Below are 22,415 nucleotides of genomic sequence, written 5' to 3'. Positions count from 1 at the left end.
TTTTTCCTTATCTATTTCACTGGGTCCTGTGCTGACAGTCAGGTTTGCTGTTCTCACCACTGCTAAAGTGTTCTTCTCTTTATTGGGTGTACTGTGAACAAACCACCAGTCCAGACCTTTCTGATACAGCTGTTGTGATCTGCCTTATCTTTATTTGCTCCTTGAGCCACTTTGGTAAGGCTGGAGGAACCATCTTCTGCAAAAAAAAAGCAACTTTGAACTCTGGATGAGCAACTAGCAAATACCTTTACTATCGGAGACAGAGAGCATAAGATGCAGCTGGGATACAGCTAAAGTGCATGCAAGCTGCAGAGATCTGCACAGAAAGTGGCTGAGAGTCACTGGTGTTGAAGCTATTAGGGAATTCTTAGGGATGTGTTAAATGGTAGGCTCGGCTTTGCTAATTAATCACCTTGCTCGGGCAACAGAGAGTTTTGGTCATAGGTGGCAGTGGCAGCACAGAAGAAAAGAGCTATTAGCTTGCAGCTAATACAGTGATTTTTACATGGGACAATGGGAGAACCCTGCATAATTACAATAAAAATGTTTACATTCACTGCTTCTGTTACTGCAGATTAACTAGCTGCTGTCTTTATAACATTGCCAGGGGGAAGTAGAACAAAGATACAGTTCAGATTTCTGCACAGATGTACTTTGTGGCAACGGTCAGTAAAATCAAAATGATCTCAGCTCACTACACATTTTACAAAATAGCAGCTTGGTCTGGCAAGATCTGCACATGCTTCATGCTGGCATTTGAACAGCCCCTGCTTGCTCGGTGTGATTACTGACGTGCTTAAAGTTAAGTGTGCATGAATGTCTTTGCAGGAGCAGGGATGCAAAATCCAAATAGCATTTCCCCTCAATATACTTCCAATAGGTGCATTAAAAAAACAACAAAAAACAAAACTTCAGAATTCTATTGATTCTATAAGTGTAAAGGCCGTGTCTTCATCTGTGCCATGGATGGCACAAAGCGTACTGTCAGTCCTTAACAGTCAGGAGTGATAAAAAGCTAATATGCAAATTGCATTACACACAAACGTGTTTTCTTAATTTGTGTATGACGCTCAATTAAGATTCCAATACATGTACAAGTAATAATCTATATAATTTCCCTTAACATGTGCTTGAGACCTCATCAGTGATGGGGGAGATAATCTTCACAAATGCGTTTTTCATCGCACAAGATCTTGGCGGGGCTGGGGCTGCTGGGTGCTGGTGGTCGTGTCAGGGCTGGGTTTTGGGGTGTGGGTGCAGGGGAGGGGGCGGCTCGTGGTGGGGGAGCCCCTGTCATTCGGTGGGAATAGCCTGCTGCCATCCCTCTCCCAGCCCCACCGCGGCAACATTTATTGCAAAAGCAGGAAATTGCTTATTATTAAACTAGCTGGCAAGGGAGTGGGAGCCGATGCTGCTCCACACTGGCACAGCACTTACTTTGCTGCTTTCCCTGCCTCCCCTTGTTCCGCTCATTCTTTTTCTTCTTCCCCCTTTCTCTCTCTCCCCTCTCTCTCTCTCCTCTTCTTTTTTTCATTTTGGCTTCTATTCAAATGTGGGTCAGGGGTGAGCGGCTCCCAACGTCACAAGCTTGCAAGATGGCGCTGGGAGGAAGGCTGTGAGATGAGGAACAGGCTGGTATAAACCGAGAGGACAGGAGAGGGAGAGGAGCAGGGGAAGCAGAGCCGCTGCTCCAGATGCACTAAGAAGGTAACGCGGGGCGGGGGGGCGAGGGGCCGCGCGTCCCGCTCGGGCGCTGCGGGGCTCGCTGCAGCCCAGCCCTTCTGCCCGCTCTTTATTTGCAGCCCTGTTTATTTGCCCATCTTCACGGGGCCGCTCGGGAGAGCCGCCGGGGTGGCCCCTCGCTCCCTGCCCTGCGGTAGCCGTGCCCAGCACCGGCAGCAGTCCCGGGGAAAACGAAATGGGATATATATATTTTGCTCTCCCCTCGCCCTCTCTCCGTGCCCCAGGGCCCCTACCGCTCGCGCTGCCCCGTTGCTTTCGGGGCTGGGGCGTGCGTGCGGTGCCTCTGCTACCGTGCGCGTCTGGGGGTCACAAACGTGGGCTATTCGGCTGCAGCGGCCAGAAACTTTCCCCCTCCTCTCGTGCTATTTGTGTGCGTGTGTGTGCGCATACGGGTGTGCGCTGCCCCTTCCTCGCGGTGCCGGGCTCAGGGCGGGGGCCGCAGCTGCTGCCCGCCGGGGCCGGCCGGCGTGGGAGCGAGCAGCAGCTCCGGAGCAGCCGTCTCTCCCATCTCCATTCACCCTCTGCAAGTGAGCCGTAATTTCTCTTTTTTTTTTTTTTTTTTTTTTTTTTCCTTCGAAGGGTGGGAGCGGAGCCTCGGGGTGCCGGGGGGCGTGTTTGCGCCGAGGATCCGGCCGTATTGTGGTGGAGAGGGCAGGGAAGGGGCTCTCGGGACTCGCATCGCCTCCTTCCCCCTCCTCTGTCCTTCCGCGGGGCTGAGAGGCGCCGAGCCAGGCCGGCAGCCCCCGGGCACCCCTACCGGGACCGCGGTGAACTTTTGCCCCGGCTCCTTCTTGCCCCCCTCGGCCCTTTGGGATGACGGAGCCGCCAGCTCCTTTCGCCCTGCCTGCGGCCGTGGCTCTCCGGCTTTTGTTAGAGCTCCGTCTGGGCTCAGCGCTCGGAGGCGGCAGCGCGCATCCTCCCGCGGCAAGGGGCTGGCAGGACCCTGCCCCCGGCTTTGTGCCCCCGGAGGAAATGCATGGCCTCGGCCCCGCCATGCCGGGAGCTGCGCTGTCCGCCCCGCTCAAAAAAGAAATACATACATGTATATATGTATAAGTGTAAAATAATGAATGTTCTATGCGCAAGCTGGCAGTATCGCTGCGAAGCGCGTACCGCTGTAGTGTACGAGCCGGGCAGGCTGCCCGGTCCCGTGTGCAGGAGCGAAGCGTACCCGGCCGCGCTCCGCATCTCCCGGCGGTGCCAGCTCGGCTTTTTGTTCGTCTGTCTGCACGTAAAAGGAAAGCGAAGTCGGAGGGCGTAGGGGGACGACCCGGGCAGCCGCGCGGTGCCCGCAGCCCCCTGCCTGCTCCCGGCCTCTTTTGTATACGGCGGGAGAAGTGAATTATTGACTTCAGCTTGGCTGAGGCCCAGGTGGAAGCGGGCACGGCGGTGGGCGGGAGGCTCTCGGCACGTCCCCCCCGCCCGCTGCCCGTTATCGCGGCCGCCAGCTGCGCTGCGCCCGGCCCCGCCGCCGCTCCGTGCCCGCTGCCCGGAGCCCGCCCTGCGGAACCCGCCGCAAACTCGGTGCCATGTGCCGGGAGGCGAGCAACTTCGGGGTCGATAGCCGCGAGCTGGGCGAGGGTGTGCCTCTCCATAAAATGAATGAATTATGTATGGGAGCGAGTGCTGGAGCAGGCAGCTACCGAAGTCTCCCTAGATGTTGTGTAGTTAGAATAAACCTGAGAGCTGTGAGAAGATCATCGAAAGTGCATTCTGGTAATAAACCGTCCTTTGACCGAAACTGGTTTAAATTTATTGCGGAATGCTGTTTATATTTGAATGTCTTCCATGTTTTTCCACAAATTAAAGGGGAAAACAATATGCAATAGTCACTTTCATTGGAAAATGTCAGAACTATGAGCAGATGTTCACTGTGCTTGATAAATACAGTGTATAAACATCAGTATTTCAAGATGACTTATTTTTTTATGACTCTGAACTATTGTATATGCTACAGCAGCTCTGAAGAGAAAGCTGTAAATTGCTCCTTAGGATTTAACAGCAAATATACATGGAGAAAATGACATATAGAAAGAAAATTGATTTATTTCCACAACTGCAAGTGGCCTCCTTTTTGCACCTATTCAATAGCAATCTAATCCTAAAAGCAGTGGGAGCAATTATTTGCAGTGGTGCCTGACATTCTAGGTCTAATTATTTAAATCAGTTTAACTTTCGATGGTTGACCCATCAGGTCAATTCTGTGTGCCCTTTGTTATATTTATTTAGGAAAAAAAAAAAAAAAAAGGAGGGGAGGGGATGGTTCCTCAAACTTGCCACCTGCTACTGACATATCATTTTAGCTCCGGAGGAGATCAGCATTAGGAATAAGCAGCCTCTTGCATTTGTTACTTTCCACTCTGACACGGGTAAGGGAACCCTACATCAGTGGTTTGTTCTTTCGCATCAAAAATGCATCACTTAATCATGGCAGACTCACGTGGCTGCAGGGGTACAAGCAGGAGGAATGGGAAAATCTGACGCTATAGGAGGTTTTTCTTACATAATGTTTCCTAATTATGTGCAATGCACATGAGACAGCACATACATAAAAGGGGTGATTTTTCAGTGTTTGGGGAAAAGGTTTCTTCCAAGGACCTGTGTGAGCTCTACATCTTTAATGCATAAAGATGTAGCTGATGTTAGTATTCGCATACATTGCTGGGCAGAATGACTTACGGATGTGCAGATAGTAATAAGTATTGCAAGATGCTTGAAGCACTTGGTATCACATGACATGTTGTAGTGTCAGTGCTGAATTGTTTGGCAGAAGCCAATGTGTGACAAGGGGTGGGGGAGAGAGAAAGAGAAGGTTGGAGGCCTTATTCTAGGAGGGTACATCTTCCAATTATTAGAACAACTAGAACAGAACCTAATGCTAGTTGTTTTTGGCTGTGTCATGGATTGAAACTCCCTAAAACAGCCGCTATAACCAAAAATCTATGGTCACAGTATAAAATTTGAACAGTAGATCTTGCAACTAGGCTTCATGTTTTTCAGCATCTTTACAGCCCACAGTAATTAAGAACTGTCAAAGATAAACTGTATCCTGTGCATTCCTTGTGTAGAAAATAGCACATGGTTATTTTTGAGCGCCTGTTACCTTTGATGATAAATGTAGTGAAATAGGATAATATTTGAAAACTGAAGCACATCTACCTTCATATCAGAACTGTTATGTGTGCTGCGCGCAGTGTTTAACCCTCTCATTCAGGCTGAGGAACGTATCAGAGCTTGAAAGACAGAAGGTATTGGTATGACGAGGTTGTCACGTTTAATCTACAGAAAGCCAGTCTTCTGGTTCCCTGCTCAAATCAGGCTGATGAAATGTTTGAACAAAGCTGCAGTTCCTGACAGTATCAGTGGAACAATGTTACCACAAAGTGGCATTTCTTGCAGCAGCAAACGTGGTCTTAGAATGCAAGAGAATAGAGCACATTTGTGACATAGGCACTACATCTGCTGTACAGTGACAGGCAAAGCTCAGTGGGAAGGACTGTTTCAGCATCAGTGGGCATGCTCACCCTGCTGGACTAGGAGAAAAATTAACAGGGCTCAGCTGTGAAATTGCAACAACAGAGTCCCGACCCAACCATAACCAAGAGGATATCTTTGAAAAGTAAAGATGACTTCTCCTTTGCTTTGGTGTGGATTGAACACCAGTGATTAAACCACTAAAGCTGCTTAAATAGGTTTTTATCTTGCTGTAGTATCAGGAGCAAGGACAATGTATTGCAATAGTGATTTCAGTCTGCTGTGCTATAGCTCAATGGCAAAGCAGCTGTATTGGCTTGTTTAGGTTTGTTTTTGTTTTCACATCAGCTGTGACAGTATGTTTACTCCTCTCAGAAGCAGCAGAAACAATGTAAAAAAAAATGATTCTGTGAGTTGAATTTTCTTGTTAGCATCTCCAGCTTCCAACAGAATGCCTGTTCGAAGCTGGGTTTCTTTCCTTGAAGTGTACAAGTATTACAAGCTAGCTGTTCAAACTTGCAAGTTACTCATGTGTCTTGTTAGTAATTCCTGGAAAGAAAATTCACCCTCCAGTGCTGGCTCCCACAAAACAAGGAAGAAACGAAATGGTGAGGTCAATCCTGCATAAGCTAATATAAAAGGGATTGTTAGAGTAGCTGTAAGAGGGAGACTACAACATTGCAATAGCTGTACCTCTGTTGACAGGTGGGAGAAGTTTTGTTCTTCTTCATCTGTGTTTGGATGACAGCCCAGTGCTGGCCACAAACTGCAATCCAGGATTAATCCTCACATAGTGTTTTCTTTCTACATATCAAATTTCTCATTTTGTTAATGAGCACAGCCTAGCATGCACTTCAAGTCAGCTGTTCTGGAGTGGAAGCAACAGCGTTTTTGCATTATTGAAATGACAACTCTCGTGCTTTCCTAGAGCCTGTATTGTCTGACCAGGGCAGGGCTGAGGGTGATCCTTCTAATCACAAATCCTGAACAGGAACTAGTTACTGATTTTACTTAATGGAAAGAGGTGGGGAATCTAGTCTATCCAGGATCACATATGAACTATATCACATTTTCTTATATACACAGGCTATGAAGGGGTGAAAGAATGATCTTATAAACTGAAAACTTCAAGTGGACATTTGGAAATGGACATGTTGTGGGAAATGGTTTTCAGCAATGGACGTCCTTCAGCACGGGCTTTCCTTCTAATGTAGAAAGGACAAAACTGCTCAGTTCTCCAGAAAACACACTTCAACATGTGCAGACAGCCAAGCAGGGAGATGAAAGGTCCCAGTCTTCTGCAGACAGTAAGGAGAGTTCATAGAAGTGCAAGGAGACTCCTGCTCAAAACAGTCATCCGGGGCTGCTTTCCTGATAAAAATGGCCTTGAGAGTGAGATATGCTTGCTTATTTTGTAAAACATCCTGAGAACTCTACGCTGGAACTAAGTACAGTAACCTCTTGTTCTTGCAGTTTTAGTTACTGGATGAATAAAGATGCCAGTAGTGTCCTCATTCAGGTTTTGGATGGGAGGTAGAAAACATTTTGCTTCAGTACACTGGCCTGAGGCATTAGCTGTCCTTCAGTCTCTTGGGTAAAGGAAGAGGGGGTAGCTTTCAATAATATATCGGTTTGCCCTATACTCTCCCTTCCCCCGCTGAACCTAACAATAAGCAACATAAAATTGTCTTCGGATCAGTCTTTTGTCATGGGTTTGAAACGAGAGCCATAACACAATGACTGGAGAAGAAGCCTCATAGGGCAAACAATGTCAGTATGTTCTTGATACTAGGCTAGTTCCATTTATTCAAGAACTGGTTTAAGATGACAAGGGCGTGCAGCAGATTTCCTCCCCCTGAAAGTGCTCACTTCCTATTGTGTAAGAAAGGGTTCAGTGTGTGGATTCAGTTTTCTAGGAGACCCGTAAAGACAGTGTAATGTAGGACTCCAGTTATGTCAATTCCAAAGCTGCCAAGATGCCACCAGCCAGTCTGACAGTTGGGAAGTCTTCTCTGTCCAACAAGGAACAGAACAGAATTGGTGATTTGCATTGCCAGTTTAACCTGGGAATTGAAATTAGCCAACAAGAAACCTCGTTTTAAAGCCTGCTTGCTTGCCTGCGTGGTAGGATTTTACTGGTTTGTATCTATTAAAACATGTTGACGCGTGACTTAAAATTAGCAAATTTGGCATTTTTTCTGTTAAACAGGAGGACGAGGTACTGATTTGAGATGCAAACCAGAAGCAAAATTCTTTTACTGTTATTGTTTCTGATAAATGTATCAAGCAACCTCTTGTATAGCATTGATTTCAATTGATGCTAAAACTGAGTATTTTGATGTGCTAAATAAAAACAATATATGGAAAATGCTTTTTAAATCAAAATACTTTCTGATGACCTCCTAAAATTCCTTCTTGTTTCACTTACTCTGTGATTCTTAATCAGCTCTGTTTTAAATGCAAAACTAAGGGCATTTTCTTTGAGCAAAAGGAAACTGATTATTTTCTAGCTATGCTTTTTTATGAGCTTAGTACTTGCAGTTATTAGTCTCTAACAACTAGTTTTAGTTTGGAAGGAAGTTGGCTTTCCTACCCTTCCCCAAATCTCAATTGCTTCCTCCATTCTGGAAGAACTAGTTATCAAACTGAAACTGAAAGAAACCATCCTCTCTGTTCCCTTATAAGAGGGTTCTGATGCAAAAGGTTAGGTAAGTGACCTGAACTTGATGAAAAAATAAGGAAGTGGCTTTCTCTGCTTAGGGTTGGACTTCACTAGCAAACACTGTGTGTGTGTACAGAAAACTGGCATTGTTTTAAATGCGAGCTATTTAGAAGAGTGTTTGAAATGATACCAGACTTGAACTTGTGCTGTTTTTACTTAATATTTTTTTCCCTAGCCCTGGAAGGGGGAGTTGCTTTGTTATTCTTAGTTTCTGTTCATCCTTATAATGTATTCAGAATGGTTCTTGTGTGGGACTTTTTGCATCAAACTTCTCAAGTCCTTGAAAAAGGCTCTGTGTTCATTTTCTTGGAAGTTCAGATGTTCTTTGATAATGTGATATTAATGACACGATCATGCTCAGTCTTCAAAGAAAAACATGGATGTCCTGGGTAGGAAAAGTATCTACAAAAGTTGTATCTGGAAGAGAATCCACTAAAAAATATAAATGTTAATGAAGTGTGCATAGCCAGGACTGAAGTACCAAAATGCTAAATAAAAGGAATTTTGGCATGAGAATGATAGCTGTCTTGTAGTTCTACAGATGGCAGCAAACTGGCATTTGGCTGAGAGTGTTTTAAAAGTAAAGTAACATATGACTTGGGAAATGTTTTACCCTGAAAACTTGGTTTTCAGTACTTACTGTTATGAATTGAACATGTATACATAAATTGTACACAACAGTGGATGAATGCATGCATGCCTTTAATTCTTCTGAGTGAGCTGTGTACTAGGGAACTCTGGGTTCAGTTTGTATCACTGATTTAAATTTTCCATGCTATGGTCATAAAGGAAGTTAACTTAATTTTCATGTTTAAAGAATGGAGAATACAATGTCCTTGGTTTGTCGTGTGTATTTATCTTACAAATGTTCATCATATTTAAATGTTTGTACAATTGGACCCTGACCTTACTAGGGACCGTAAATGCTGTCATCATACACTTAATTCTAATTGAGCTTCAAAATGGTAAAGTTGCCAAAGGGGTAATGCTACAGTGTTATGCAATACCCATGGAGGGCGAAGAAGAATAAAGAAGATAGTTCTTCAGTCCTTCCAATAAGCGACATTTCTCTATCTTACTGTACTTTCTCCAGCAGTGCTTTCAGAATTGTCACAAAAATGGAAACACGCCAGCTGTAACATTCCCCTGCAATGAACACTGGTATTTTTTGGAAGGTCTGTACTGCACCACCAGTCTCTTCCTGGAAGTAAATAAATCCCTCTACATAATCACTTTCAGGATGCTCTAAGCAGCAGCTCTCATTTTTTTTGTCTTTCCTCCTTGAGTTGCATGGTGCAGTGCCAGTGTACAGCATGATGCCACAGTCTTGGAAATTCTTGGAAAAGCACTTTGTTTGCTCTAGGTAAAAATTATATTGGCAGCAAAACTGACTCTGCTGTTTACAAACTGGCAGCATTCTTAAGTGAACTCAAAGTAGCTTAATGTATGCAGTTCTGCATACCCGTCCAAGATGCAGAGGTGTTGGCCTGTTATTATGGGTGGTGTCTCTGGAGAGGGAATGTCTCGAGTATTCCCCCAAGTGTGAGCTTCTTTTTAGGAGCTGCAGACAGCTGTCTCATCCCAGTTTTGCTAGACCTTCCAGTTTCTGGTTGTTAATTTTAAGTGATGGCTGTAATTGAGAGGACTATTCACCACTATCATAATTCTGACAATCTGTATTACCATGACTAAAATAAGGGCTTCAGTATGTTTGCCACTGGTTTGCTGTTTGATTCTGGAAAAATAATCTCATCTCTTTGTACCTTTCCATTGTCATGTAAAGGCACAATAGTTTGAAGAGGGGCTGAATTTCCATCAGCATTTAAGATACACTGAATAACAGCAGTAGCCACTGTGGTCTAATATTTTACCCTGCTAATAGTGCAGGAGGATTTCATGCTGAATGCTGTACTAATAATTCAGTGACTTGTAAGAGGAACAAAATGCACAGAAAAACAGTATGCTTAGTAGTGCTGCTGTGGTGGAAACCATGCTGTTATTTAAAAGCTATGTGGTGTATAACTAACAACAGAAGACAGTCATGGAAGGCAAATATATTTTAAGGATCCTGCCAGAACAGAGACCATTGGAATACAGAATTAAAATATTTACCTAATCAGCAAAGAGATCCTTTCCACTCCAGTATCTCAGAATGCTTTCCTAATTAGTAAACTGTGCCGTACAGTTCTGTCTCTGTTATCTTCATGTAACAATATACCTTTTTTGTGACTTTCTGAAGGCTGCACAGAGGTTCTGTCCCAGCAGAACAGTAGCCATGGCCAAACAAGTAGACCCAATCCCAGTAGACACAAATGACTCATTAAGCACCCCAGTTTCTCTTGCTTCTAATAAACAAAATATACTGTTCCCTTCCAAATTTTGAGAAGTTCACTTGAAATGGAACATGAGCTATGTGACACCAGCCGTACCATTTCAAGAGACTTATCAGTAGTTTTATACCTAATACTGAGAACATCTAATACTATATGCCAGAGGCTTGGGATGTTCCCCAGCCCTGAACTGGTTGGACAAGAAAAAGGAAAAAGAGTCCAGGTGAGTCGAAGAATGTTTCCATGTGTGTCTACTCTGACATTCAGAATATTTGCCTATTTGTGCTCACTTCCTCCGTGGTTACACGTGGACCTGTGCTACCTCTGTGTTCGTCTCAAGCAGCTTGGGTTGCACCCTCATCAAAAAGCAAAAAACAAAAATAAACAAACCAAAACTATATATATATATATATATATACATACATACATACATACATATATATATATATATATACATATAAACCCCCCCAAAATCTCCACCCAACACTTACCCTGAGCTTTCCTAGGTCCAAACCAAGCATAGCCCTTCCTGAGATGGTTGGGAAGCTGCTTCATTACAATGGCTAAGACCATCAAAAGTGGTGTGTGGGAGGCTATCTGCTAGCATTAGGTCTGCAGACTGACTGGCTGGGGTCATGTTTTTCTAACTCAGAAGGTAGCAGCTGTCCTTTGTGACATGCAGGACATAGGGTTTCAGGAGAAGTTACAGATTTTTTTTCCATATGAATCACTCCATGCTGTGCTATGCTGCTGTCCCACCCCCTCTGCCTTGTCTCCATTAGGGTGCCCAGCAGGAATGTTCCCACTGGCACAGGGATGGCAATCTGCCCCTGCTCACCTTACACTACTGGAGATGGATCGGCCATGTTTGTTGCTTTTATTTTGGTTTTGGTTCCCAGTTTTCTTTTGAATTTTCAAGGAAGGAAGGATGTAAGCATCTGAAAATCAGTATAGTGCCAAGGTGTAAGATTTCCATAATTCAGTGCTTACCTTATAATTTTTTAACAAAATACTTGAAATAAAAGAAGTGGAGAGGTAATATGAATATGGTGGTTTTGCAATAAAATAAATTAACGAACAGTGCAAGCTGGTTGTTGGTCAGACCAAATCCTAAGGGGAAACTGTCTCTAATAGATGTCATTGTAAGGGTAATGCTACACTTGGCACCAAAAATTAGATTTAATGCCATAAATGAAGATAAAGCACATTGCAGCTGACAATATACTTCCAGACCATGTCCCCAGCTAAGAAGCTTGCAATACAAGGCACAAATAGGTGCAGTATAGATAACTGACTGGGGTGGGGGGGAGTCAGATTCTGCAAATGCTTACTTAGGCACTTTGCTTGAACCCAGTGTGACTGCTGCAGTAAGAGCTTGCACAACCCAGCCTGAGGCGCAGGGCTGGAGCCTTATAGCTGCTGGGTAAAGCAGAACTGCTGGGGGGGGTTATTTATTTTTCAAGTGCCTGGTGAGGCTGGTGTTAAGTAAAAGCCTGCTTCCAATCCTGACTTGTATACCTACTTATTTGTTGATAATCTTAATCACCCATAATCTAGAATTGCAAAACTGTGGGTATGCTAGTGATGCCTTTGTAAAGTTTCTCTAACAAGCCAAAACCCAACTAGGTTAAAAAAGCATATGCTGCTTTGAAAATGTTTAGCTATGATGTTCAGTCCTGCCAGCCTGATGGGCTGACAACATTTTTGGAAAAGGTCAGAGGGCCACATTGAGTACTATGGGTCCAATTTCTCAAGCTGTTTTTTTGCCTGAACAATTTGAAGGGAGTGGAGCACCTGCAAATCTCCTTCTGGGGATTCCTTTAAAATGTGGGGAAGCCTCCAACAGGTGTGTGAAGCTGGCATGGCTTGTCTAAATGGGGAGAGGTGTGGCTGGGATGGGTCTGAACCTGCCTGGGCTGCTGCAGGGTATCAGGAGGCTGCGTTGGGTAGCTGCTCTCAGCTCCATTCCCTTCCGACCTGTAATGAGGGGATGCTAGCTTCTGCAAGGCAGTGTTCTGGAAGCTGTTTCCACTGTTCTGCAGCCTTTAGGAAAGCAGGCAGCAGGACAGCATGTGACACTGGGCAAGGGAGTTGTAGCTGCTTGTTCCATGCTGTCCCCACCACCACCACCGAGGCAGTGGGCTGGCTGCAAGGGCAGATACTGACTAATTATATCTGGAAAGAAGTGGGAGGTGAGAGAGCTGATTCAGATCCCTGGGTTAAAAACCTTAGCCTGGCTGAGTGAATGCCTCATTAATGTATTTTCTTCTCAGATTCACTTGCTGTGAGGTCAGAGTTCTCAAAGAGAAAATGGGTAAGACGTTATGAGTCAAGTGGGATGTATGTCACATGCTCATTGCCTCGGTGCTCCCCATGTAAAAGTCTCAGACAGACTCTGATACTCCCGTGCCAGAGTAGGCTTGAGGCTGGGATGTCTGCTTGCACAGGAGTTTGAATCTTCCCTTTTGTACCAAAGCAGTTTGTTAGCTGGCATTAATAAGGTATTCCTTAGATCTTCTTTATAAAGCCTTTTTGGCTTATTTTAAAAGCTTAATCCGGAAGGAATAAACCAAGCATTTCTTTTGGTTTCACTGAAAATAGAGTAAATGCTTCATCTGAGTAGGGAAGAATGATTATTCATAGGAAGTTGATCTCTACAGTAAATGATTGAACAAAAAAATCCAAGTGGGAGAGTACGTCAGACCTACTGAGGGCAGCAAGCTTTTACATTCTGCTCATCCCCCAAAGTCTTAGAGAGGAATATGTTTTCATCCTTCAGCTTCTTGTTAGAGGATCTGGTAGAAAAAAAAAAAATCTACCTCCTTCCCAGTCGAGATTTTTAGAATGCATTTGCTCTTTAAGAACAAGTCAGCACAGTAATCCTGTTTCATGTTAACTGCTATGAAATATGGTGTTAACTTTTTAGCCCTATAGAGGCAGGAAAAGGGATTTAAGGTGTTTTTTTTTTTTTTCTTGAGTATAGAAGAATTGAGGAGAAGGATTTCAATAATAAAATTTCTTACAATCCTCCCTCTATTTCCCTAGACTAATCTTATTTCAACCCATATCATTTATCTATTATGCAATTTGGTGTACGACTAACCATGATGGTCTTTAAATGCAAGCTGGTGCGTTAGATCCCAGTGCTGGCTTCAAATCTTAGTCCATAGAGCCTTCTTATTTCAATTTATGCTTTGGTTTAATAACTTGCTGGATTCTTTACTTCCTCGAGAATTCTCAATTTTGCTCATACTCGCTTTTTTCAACCATTTCTACATATTTGTCCTATCACTGTAATCAGTTAATTCTCTGGTGTGTGCCCATTCCTATCTGTTTTCTCTGTCTCTTTCCATACAGACTTTGCACCATGTTCTGGGCTGTCCTTCATAAATATAACAGGCATCTCCTCACTTGAAGCTACTCCAGAAATTCACAGTCACCAAAATAGACTCGAGCTACATCCATGCAAGTGCTGATGTAGCATCTGTTCATGCATGAAGACTCCCTTTTGAATGAGATCTATGTCCAAAAACTGTCTGCAAACATCTGTCTATTACGATACTTGCAGGAAACTTGGGAGAATTATTTTTTTACTGACTTGTATCAAACTGAGATCTCAATAATTAAGAAAGCATCACTGTAGATGCCTTTAGGGAGATGGAAAGTGAAGAACATCTACTGTGAACTCTGTGGAGAAGGACATGGATGTCCTGGTGGACAACAGGTTGACCATGAGCCAGCAGTGTGCCAAGAAGGCCAGTGGTATCCTGGGGTGCACCAAGAAGAAGCATGGCCAGCAGGTCAATGGAGGTGATCCTCTCCCTTTACTCTGTCCTGGTGAGGCCACATCTGGAATACTGTGTCCAGTTCTGGGCTCCTCAGTTCAAGAAAGACAGGGAACTTTTAGACAGTCCAGCGGAGGGCCACAGGGATGACTGGGGGCCTGGAGCATCTCCCATATGAGGAAAGGCTGAGAGCTGGGACTGTCCAGCCTGGAGAAGACCAAGGGAGGGATCCGATCAATACTCACAAATATCTAAAGAGCAGGGGTCATGAGGATGGGGTCAGGCTCTTTTCAGCGGTGCCCAGCGACAGGACAAGGAGCAATGGGCACAAACTGGAATGTTCTGTCTGAACATGAGAAAAATCTTTACTGCGAGGGTTACAGGACACTGGAACAAGCTGCCCAGAGAGATGGTGGAGTCTCCTTCTCTGGACATATTCAGAACCCACCCAGATGTCTTCATGTGTAACCTGCTGTAGAGAACCTGCTTTAGCAGGGAGGTTGGACTACATGATCCAACCCCTACAATTCTGTGATTCTGTGAAATCTTCTGGCAGTTCTGTTGAAGATGTCCTTCTGTTTCCCTTAGTGTACTTTTCAATGTTTGATTCTTCTGGAGCAGAAGATTCATATGATGAAGTTCTAAGGAAAATTCCAGAAGAGATGAACTTGGATGTGTTGCTGCTTTATCTTGCTAGATACTAGTGGTTATATTGAAGCTTCTTGTATAATTCCCACTTGTTCTCAGCTTCGAACCTCTAGCCTATGTTAAAGTCTTGCTCTCCAGGATTACGTGTCCTTAGGTGTGAGGGGAAGTTGTGACCAATGGAAGGTTTGATACCAAATATTCTAATTCCTATTGAAATGAGTAGGTTGAGAGTGCTCATTGCTAAGATCAGGCCCAGCAGCCAAGATGCAATGTGCAGACCAGATTGGCCTCTGCTGCAATTGGGTCACAAAGCTTGGAGAGAAGCCATGTAGTCTCATTCCTGGCCGTGGATAGCACTGAGTCTTCTCATTACATTATTACTTATTGTATGCACACATATGCACTCTTTCTCTAATATAGATGTTAGAGAATAATACCATTCCCTATGTGGAATAACTGAACTCATTTATGCTTGGTGTTCAGCTGCAACAGGAAAAAATAGGTTCTAGTACTTAGTGCTGAGTAGCAGAGGCCAACTCATCAAGCTTTTCTGTTGCAAAAATGCTATGCCCGAATTTCTTAAATAGTGTGTGTCTATAACAGGCCCAGAGACATGACAGCACATGTGGAGCACTTGAAGGGGAAGACAGAGGACATGCATTTTTCTGCAAGTTTTAACAAAGCCAGAATCTTCTGTGCCTTCATGCCGTCTCTGCCACATGGCCCCAGGAGGTTTGTTTCTAAAGTCATCTGAGAGCTGCCAGCGCAAAATGAAAGCCCCAAGGGTTTCTCCAGTCATTGCAGGGGCATCCATTGCCTATAAATGTGAAAATGCAACCAAGCTACACTTTGAAAGTGAGAGGTCAGTGGTGCGGCACAGTCACTAGGGAGTCACTGAACAGTCAAGACTGACACAAAGTGGAACTCATGAACTGTACTTAAAAGAAGTAATTTGTTTAGCCAGTATGCCACTTACTATGTGCTAGTGGCTGTTGGGCCCTATATCCCAAATGGGGCTGTCCCTCTGCCACCTCTGTTATGTCTGTACATAAGGCAGCCTTCAGGAGGGGATGGACGTGAGACAAAGCCGGCTGAAAAATCTTTGAGTCCTGTTTCATTTCACACCTGGGCATGTGGAATGCTTGGCTCTGATGAGTAACATGGGTTTTCCTCATGTGTCCTTCATGGTGTGAGGAGTTTTACAATGAGTCTGCTCTTTCTTTTGGCTCTGTCATACGGATATACAGGCCTTGGAAGTGAGTGATGTTGCTGCCTCCCCCAGAGACCTCAGTGTGCAGCTCACCTTGTGCAAATGGGGTACAGAGTGCAGTAGGGGAGCATGGGCAATGAGGGGATCTTGCTCCAGCCCTTGACCGTCTGAATCCCCAGCAGACAGGGCTGCTGCAGGGCTGCTGTCATGGGTAGTTGCACCTGATGTGTGGGAGATATCTGGCACTTCATGGATGTAGCTACCCATTGATTTTTGTGGAATTGATTTATAGAGCTATTTAATGATTATTTTTACAAGTTTTTTCCCTTCTTAAAGACCAACTGTTTTTCTTCAGTGATGGCTACAAGTTTGTGTTTATGTACTCATATACTCATGCATCCACAGTCCCGACTGTGTTCCTTCTACACACACTGCAAAAGAAAGTTTCAGTCTCAAATGCCATCTTAAATTTTAATAACCATACTTGATGTATGGCCTGGAATAAATTAAGTGTGCTAGAACTTGCAATATGAAATCCTAGTGGTGGGTATAACCACAAAGCAGTGTTCTATTAAGCCAGTGACTGACAAGAATGTCTGTTGTGGTTGTGTCTGGGTTACGAGTGGCTCCCTTTGGTTTAATGTAGGTGGGTATTTTTATTCTGCCTGGCATGTGAACAAGGGGATGAAAATTCAGAATTTACCTATGAGAAGTGTAGGACTATGCTGAGTTTTCCTTACAAGCCTAAAGGTAGGAACCACATTTTTATCCTAAACCCAGTATTTTTATTGTACTTAATTTATTTCATTGATTGTTGCTCCTAAGTGGCTTGCATTAAGAAAATATGATATTATGTGCCTAGAGGAACGCTATGAGAAAATCTAAAGATCATAATTCTTTGTTAATGTTCTGCACCTTGTAGTTCTGCCAATAAGTTTAGCTTTCCACAAATTTCTGTTATGCTTTTGGGATTAATTCTTTCTTCCTTTCTTTCTCTCTTATTTCAAGAGGCACCAAAATAAATTTAGGCAGGGTCCTAGCTCTGTGTGAGAATCCTGAGCAGATATTGCATCACCCAAACTTGCAGATCAGAGAGACTTAAAATTGTCCACTGCGGACAATTAGGATCCTGCTAACAGCTGCCTGTCAGTATATAATGAAATACACGGTCTCTGAAATAGCCATCACTCAAGTCATACAAGGTATTAATAATGCAAATATATCTCCTTGAATGGCAATGTGAAACAAACAGTACATCAACAATCACAGTTGTTCCGTATGATCTCCGTGTGAAATTTAGCTAAGCAATTTGGCAGCTGTATGTAGTACTAACTGGAGCTTCCAAGTGGCAGTCTGATGTAGCCCTAAGCATAGTACATTTTGGTAATCTAGTTTCACCAGATAAGTGACAGAGATAGTACCAGCCAACACCCTGTTTGAATATAAAAGCTTTCAGCTTCATGACTACATATCAAAACTTCCACCCTTGCCCAGCTATCATCTGTAGCCATCAAAAAACTGTTGAGGATCCATCACGGTCCCCTACTGTGCATTTAACTTACACTGGGAGTTTAACAGGATGGCCAAGAATAATATAGTTAGCATGCTGAATGTGCAACTGTTGTAGAAGTGGGTTGTACATGTGAACAAAGCTTAGGAGGAAAACTATAGATGGTACGTGCACGATGCAAAGCAGATAACAGCAGTTTATCTGGTTGTCTTATATCTTCAACTCTAAATCCCACATACCATTAGTTTTGGAAAAGAACTCCAAATGTAAGCAAATTGTCCTGACCCAACTTTTAAACTGGTAAAAGGACTTGAATTCACATGCAAGATAATATGAGCCCTTTTGCAAAACATGGTGTTTAAATGTGGCTTGCTTAGAGAGGCTTCCAACAGCAATCAGCCTTAACCATGTGTCTCAGAAGACAGCTAAGACTTTATTCAGCGTCTTAGTGATCCTAAATGGCAGTCTTTGAGAGGGAAAACAGTATCATTGCGTTGTAAATTAAACCTGCAGCAGCTGAATTATACGATAGTTTTACAGATGTGTTTTATATTCTGCAGCCACATGTAAACTAGACTTTGCTTGGAATTATACAAGCGATTTGTAGTGTCTCTGACAGATGTGTATGTGTTTTTCTCTAACCATCACATGCCCTAAGCAATTAGGTGGAGTTAAAAATCTACGAAGGCAACTGCTCTTATCTGTCTTGCCCTATGCCAAGTCTTTGCCTTCCAGTCTCTGCTGGGAAATAGTAGAAATTCCGGGCATTCTTTGGAAGGGAGAGGGTTAAGTTTAAAGAGAAGGGTATCTTGTCTTTCACCACTGCTGGAGTGGAAAGATTTTAACTGTGCCTTCTCTCTAGAGGTGCTTCATTATGGATGTGATAATATGGCCTTGGCATGTCCTTGTGGGATTGCTTGGACGTTAAAGATCTATATTGCACAAGTCCTTCCTTTTCAGATGGGCAGATTCTGGCATTATGATTCTCACAGCATCAGAAGAAGCATTTAGATGAGAGTATGAGATTTTGTAGTTGGTGGTGCATAAATTGGTCTATAACAAAGATTTTATACAAAAACGCTGTTTAGTTTAGGGACTGCAAAGCCCTAAAGATTTCACTAGGTGCTGTACAACACCATCTCTTCCCTGAAAGAGGACAGGATAGGCAAAAAGTGAGAAAGGAAGCAGAGCCATGAAGAGCTGCATTATGAAGCCAATGTTCTGTGACAGATGGAAAGGACTAGGAAGAGAACCTAAATTCCTTGCGTACCAGTTTACTTTGCTACCAGAACAGGCTACTGTTATCATAGCACTCTCTTTTGCATACTTATTATTCCAACTAAATTAAATTTCCTTGCCTGAAGGACTGACACAATCCCTGTGGAGTCTTATGGTATATTTCAGGTATTCCAGGGAACTGGAACAACAAGCACACTAACAAGTTACTGCACACTGACTAATCATTGCTTACTCTCAGTATGTGCGTCTTTAGCTCATGGCAGTGGAAGGTAACCAGATAAGACAGCTTTGTGTCCAGGACAAAGACAGCCACACAAACAGAAGCTGCCTCTGGTTTTGCACAGCTACATGTCAGTCTTGCTAATTCTGGAGATGCTTGTCTTCTTTTTTGGTTTCTGGTGCTTCCCACAACAAGGGTAAAACAAGACAGTGCTAATGTCATATGAATCTGCCCTAGTTCTGTTTTTGGGCTTGCATGTGCATCTTACCTGAGCTGTAGCCAGCTTTCCGATTAAGGCGTGATGCTGTAAGCTGTTCTGGTCTGTTTAACTTACAAAGAGCAACATCATTCACCTACACAGAGTACTTTTTGCATGTCTCCCTTGAGACAAAGTTATAATAAGATTAAATGAATATAACTTCTTACAAACCCATACTCTGCTCTGGGTCCATAGAATGGTTTTATCAGAAAGGTCTTGTGGTTGTCCACTCTAATCTTGCTAGTTTGAAGTTCTTTGCCAGACTTCTGTCTTACCAAGCATTTGAGGGATTGCATTTCTTGTAGTGCCTGCACTAAGAAACTATGAGATGGAAACAAATATTCCTGCTCCGGATGGTGGTAAGCAGGACCAAACAGTTACTTACTTTTTGTGTGTTGCCTTGGTAAATTTAAAGACTTCCTTGAATTAAATGATGCAATAGCAAATTTTTCACAAAAAAATAAAATGCCTGTAATCAGATAATTGCTGCTCTGGTGCGAGTAGTAACATGGCATTGAATATCTCTTAGTTTGGCTTCCACAGTTCAGGGGTGAGGGGAACTGGAATGGTGTTTACTGAGCCAATAAACTTCTCACTAAACATAATTCATGGGCTCAAGCTGGCCAATAACCAGGACCTCAATGCACTAACAGTTGCCCTTATACATTTTAAAACAAAGCTTTATTTGAAGTGAAAACTTTAAGAAAAATAAACTTTAGTAGCCTCTAATATTATTCAACTCCATAGGCAATGGGAGTTCTCATATCTAAAGAGTGTATTTTAAAATAGTTCTGTTGCAGTCTAAATGCTAAAAGACTGCTTGCTCCAGAGATTGCCTCAGTATCATTTTTTGTTTGTTTGTTTTGAAACTTACAGGAATCCATAAGCTTCTTTTAAAACAGCACTGTGCAGGGATTTTTTTTTCTTCTATTTTCACGTTTAAAAGGATTTTCTGCTGACCATCTGAGTGCTCTAGGCAGTTAGCATTTCTTCAGTTACAAGAACATGGTGAAGGGCTGAAACAAAGCTCTCTTAACATGCCAGTTTTGAAATGATTTCCATGACCTTTCTTATAGTCTTATTTCTTATTTCCTCCTGAGAAGAGAGATCTTCATCTGAACAGGTTTATTTAAACATGTGCTATGTTGTGAAGCAGGATTTCCATTCCTCTCCTCACGAATGAAGACCTGTGCTTTTGCAGGTTCATTCAAGGAGTTCTCCTCCTTGGTGCACTATAGAACTTAAGATTTGGAATGGTTTCAGATCTCCATCCCTTCTCTGTTTAGAGACGAGTACCGTGTTCCATGTTTATTTAGTTTCTAATGAATGTGATTTAAATTCTTAAAGAATCCCTAGCAGTTCTTGATGGAGTGTGGGTGAGTGGTATTTTTGCCCTCTGGTGCAAATGTAACGTGGTCTGCGAGCAATGCAGTTTATTTTTAAGGTCTGAGAATCAGTTAATTTAGATTTCTGCTAATGGTTTTACCTTGTCTGGGAGACCTTGCCAGTTTGTGCCTTGGCTTCCTCCTCGGACTGATGGAGAAACAACTGCCTGCCGCCTGTCAGATACTTTGAAGTCTGTAGATGAAAGATACTGTATGAATATAAAGTATTTGCCAGTTAATGTCAGTAAGTTATTTTGCTTGTACCTTGATGAAAAAAACTTTAATGGAAGCTTACGATGAACAGATTTGCATACGCACCAGTAGTTAACTTCCCTTTTACTTAAGTCTTTTGGAGAATTGTATTGACTACCTCTCAGAAACATAAAGAGAGTTTAAATAACACAAAATAAAATATTATTAAAAGAAATTTCTTGTGGCACTATACCTCAAGATGATACTTAGTAATATTTTGAAAAGGAAAGAAAATAACAACTGTGTACCCAGTCATGAAAAGATGCTGCTAAGCAGTATCTCTTCTGTCTTTCGGGGGTTATTTTCTGATGCAGAGCCAAACTCCATTCTATCAACGCATAGAAAAGTTCTATTATTGTACAGTGATTTGATAAGATTATAGAAGTAGCATTTTGGTCCATTGACACAGACCTCTACTGTGCAAAGCCAACATTAAGTAATTAAATCAATTCTCATATTTGTTACGGTAGTAAGCTAAAATAGCATTGTTTAGATACCACTTGTCTAAACGTAGGTAAGTCATTCAACTGTACCTTAACCACATTCTTTTGCTCCTTTTAAGAAACAGCACAAATTCAGTAGGTAGATGTAGGCTTTGGGCTTCCTGTTTTTTATTATTTAGTGTGGCAAGGTCTTCCCTTTTGGCTATTTGTGTCTGGTCTGTTTAGCTCTGCCTTCTGTGCAGCAGATTGGCAGTGAAGAAATGAGGCTCCAGTAGATAAATGCAGCAGCAGCAGCAGCTGCTTTCAAGAAGACTATCCATGAAGGTTACAAGTGAGATAGTGCTTGGGCAGCTAATCTGGACAGACATCTATCAGCAACTTCTGCTAACACACAGACTCGGCTGCAGACCAGTTTTGCTCTGGCCACTTGTTTTGTAAAACATTTACTTACATGGGAACATCCTGCTTCTTGTATGCATGAAGACCAAGATGAGAGCTGAACCCTGCACACAGAACTCTTTGAAGATGTAAAGTGCCATGCTCTGTTGCTGTGTACTCCCAGTGTAATGCTGGCATGAGAGTGCAGGGCCAGATGGAGAGGGAAAGCTATTTAATGGAGCTGTGTGTTATTGGAACTTTGCATCTAACATTCCTAGCTTTCCCCAGTGTGTTCTCCCCCTTCCAGAGTGGAATGCAGTAATTGCCATACCAGAAAGAAGCCATGATCTGTCTATCTAGTCTGGCAAGGGAGGGAAAGGTACAACTCCTAAAACAAACAACCAAGGAATAACTTGCCCATAGAGGAAGTTAGTGGTTGGCTTATGCCCTAAGGCAAGAGAGTTTTTAGCCTTTACACGAGTGTTCCGTGTTAGCTGGGTAATTTCCTTCATGTACAACATACTTGCAGTTAATCCATTCTTGCTGACTCCTGACTCCCTGAATCTTGAACTGGGGACTGAGGAGCTCCACAGGTCAGCTGCACCACTGTACTCCAGTGGCTCTGTCTTGAACTTTCTGTGGGGCAGGGAAAATGAGGTGTGGTATTGCTCCTCAGTGCATCACTGACATTGTTGCCTACAGACCAGCAGTCACTCCAGGCAGCTGTCATTCACACCTCCTTTTCCTTTATTTTTCTTTTCCTTTATTTTTCTCTTTTCTTTTCTTTTCTTTTCTTTTCTTTTCTTTTCTTTTCTTT

At 43.1% G+C, this 22,415-nt stretch overlaps 1 protein-coding gene across 8 annotated transcripts in view; it reads left to right on the top strand.

The window, feature by feature from the left end:
- HIC2 (HIC ZBTB transcriptional repressor 2) overlaps positions 1,381-22,415 on the top strand; it is a 78,253-nt gene continuing 57,218 nt past the window's right edge. For 7 of the 8 annotated variants that reach the window (XM_021412968.1, XM_021412976.1, XM_021412971.1 and 4 more), the window contains exon 1: positions 1,382-1,707. The gene's annotated coding sequence lies outside the window, so the exon portion shown is untranslated. Of the gene's footprint in view, positions 1,708-22,415 lie in introns of all 8 variants that reach the window. The other variant, XM_021412978.1, reaches the window with a different exon arrangement.

Source organism: Numida meleagris, chromosome 14 (assembly GCF_002078875.1).
Source record: "Numida meleagris isolate 19003 breed g44 Domestic line chromosome 14, NumMel1.0, whole genome shotgun sequence".
NCBI lineage: Eukaryota > Metazoa > Chordata > Aves > Galliformes > Numididae > Numida > Numida meleagris.
This window is presented reverse-complemented; position numbering and strand designations above follow the sequence as displayed.